The sequence below is a fragment of the Anneissia japonica genome, unplaced genomic scaffold (genome assembly GCF_011630105.1).
Source record: "Anneissia japonica isolate Jap-2015-1 unplaced genomic scaffold, ASM1163010v1 scaffold1374_len1023071_cov147, whole genome shotgun sequence".
Lineage (NCBI taxonomy): Eukaryota > Metazoa > Echinodermata > Crinoidea > Comatulida > Comatulidae > Anneissia > Anneissia japonica.
Window position 1 is genome coordinate 215312 of NW_022728671.1, and position 541 is coordinate 215852.

Consider the following 541-nt stretch of genomic DNA (forward strand, 5'->3'; position numbering starts at 1 on the left):
ACTGTCTAAATAATGGTGATGTGCTATATAATACTATTTTTTTTTTTTGTAGGACTACAATATAGGTGATAGGCATACATGACACCCTGGTGACATGGTATTTGACAATTCCCATGATGACACAGAAATACCCCAACATTTGCCATTAGTACAACCACCCAACCTGCACCCAAAACTGGCATCTAGTGAAACATGTACAAAAGATGGTGGTACAGAGCATACAAGCACCCAGCAAGACCTTGGCAAGAAACACTCCAGTCGTCTACTGAAACTTGTAATGGAAGCTACACACAATGTAACGCGAGCAATAGAAAATTGGGTGAATATCTCATCATCATTCAGCCAGAGTACATGAAGCATGTTGGCATGGTAAAAAAATATCAGTGGTTTTTTAAGAAACATTAATGTCTGATTATTTTTGTACCAATATTTCTACAACATTAATACATTACAAACTAGCAGACAGGAAGTTTTTACGCATCTGGTTTATATTGCAGCACTGTATTACAATGTGCATGCCAAATTTATAATAAATAAATAA